General features: G+C 46.4%; 1 pseudogene across 1 annotated transcript; it reads left to right on the forward strand.

Moving 5' to 3' along the window:
• Positions 1 to 214: 214 nt before the first annotated feature.
• LOC101583755 lies at positions 215 to 935 on the forward strand (annotated as a pseudogene). The gene has a single exon (XR_192474.2). The product of XR_192474.2 is annotated as a clathrin light chain A pseudogene (transcript).
• The last annotated feature ends 655 nt before the right edge of the window (positions 936 to 1,590 follow it).

Below are 1,590 nucleotides of genomic sequence, written 5' to 3' on the forward strand. Positions count from 1 at the left end.
AACTCCACTAAGAGTCTTGTAGATTTAATCACCAAATTCAGTAACATAGCAGTATATAAAGTCAATACCCCAAAATCATTAGTGTTTTTGCTCCCCCGCTCCGCCCTTCCGGCTCGTTCTCCGACTGTAGTCGCCAGCACAGCGGCCGCTGCCGGGCTCCGTGTACGTGTGTCCGGTCACTGGGACTCAGTGTTGGTGCCGGTGACTTACCCGCATGGCTGAGCTAGATGGGTTCGGCGCCCAGGCCGGCCCCGCGCTGGGGAACCGGGTGGCTGGCGAGGAAGACCCGGCCGCGGCCTTCCTGGCGCAGCAGGAAAGCAAGATTGCGGGCATCGAGAACAACGAGGCCTTCGCCGTCCTGGACGGCGGTGCCCCTGGGCCCCAGCCCCACGGTGAGCCGGGGGTGGGGGATGGGGAGGAGGGGGTGTTCCAGATGCTGTTGATGGAGTGATGAATGGAGAATACTATCAGGAGAGTAATGGTCCAACAGACAGTTATGCAGCTATTTCATAAGTGGATCAATTGCAGTCAGAACCTGAAAGTATCTGTAAATGGAGAGAAGAGCAAACCAAGCGTTTAGAAGCCCTTGATGCCAATTCTCGGAAGCAAGAAGCAGAGTGGAAAGAAAAAGCAATAAAAGCACTAGAAGAGTGGTATGCACAGCAGGACGAGCAGTTACAAAAGTCAAAAGCAAACAACAGGGCAGCAGAAGAAGCCTTTGTAAATGACATTGATGAGTCATCCCCAGGCACAGAGTGGGAATGGGTGGCCCGGCTGTGTGACTTTAACCCTAAGTCCAGCAAGCAGACCAAAGATGTCTCCCGCATGCGTTCAGTCCTCATCTCCCTCAAGCAGGCCCCCCTGGTGCACTGAAGAGCCATCCTTGGAGACACTACATCTTCAGTATCTTAATCCTACTCAGTAAAGCTGTTCACAGTAATTGGATTAATTATGTTGAGTTTTTTGGACCAAACTTTGTCTTTAGAGTTGATCATTGTTTGTGATTGCATGTTTCCTTCAACTGTGTTCTCCCTGGCATTCAGAGAGGTGGGGGTGGGGGGGAAAGGCGGAAGCTCCCAACAGTAGCCTCAACCTGTGCTTTTGTGCATTATTCTGAGAATAAATTTGTTTGAAACTATAAAAAAAAATCATTAGCGTTTTTGTACACAATGAATGCACTGAGAGAGAAATTAGGGAAACCACACCTGTCACAATAACATTAAAAAAAAAAAAGAAAAGAAAAATACTTAGGAATCAACCTCACAAAGGAAGTAAAAGATTTATACAATGAAAATTATAGTACTCTGGGAAAAGAGAACAAAGAGGATTTGAGAAAATGGAAAGATATTCCATGTTCCTGGATAGAAAGAACCAAGATTGTGAAAATGACCATACTTCCAAAATTGTTACACAGATTCAATGCAATCCCGATTAAAATACCGTTAGTACATCTCACAGAGCTAGAGAAAATTTCCCTCAAATTCATTTGGAACTAGAAGAGACCCAGATTATCAAAAGCAGTACAGGGAAACAAAGGAAAGGCAGGAGGTATCACAATCCCTGACTTGAAATGAGAAAGCTACTGTGATA

Source organism: Octodon degus, unplaced genomic scaffold, assembly GCF_000260255.1.
Source record: "Octodon degus isolate 3935 unplaced genomic scaffold, OctDeg1.0 scaffold00032, whole genome shotgun sequence".
Lineage (NCBI taxonomy): Eukaryota > Metazoa > Chordata > Mammalia > Rodentia > Octodontidae > Octodon > Octodon degus.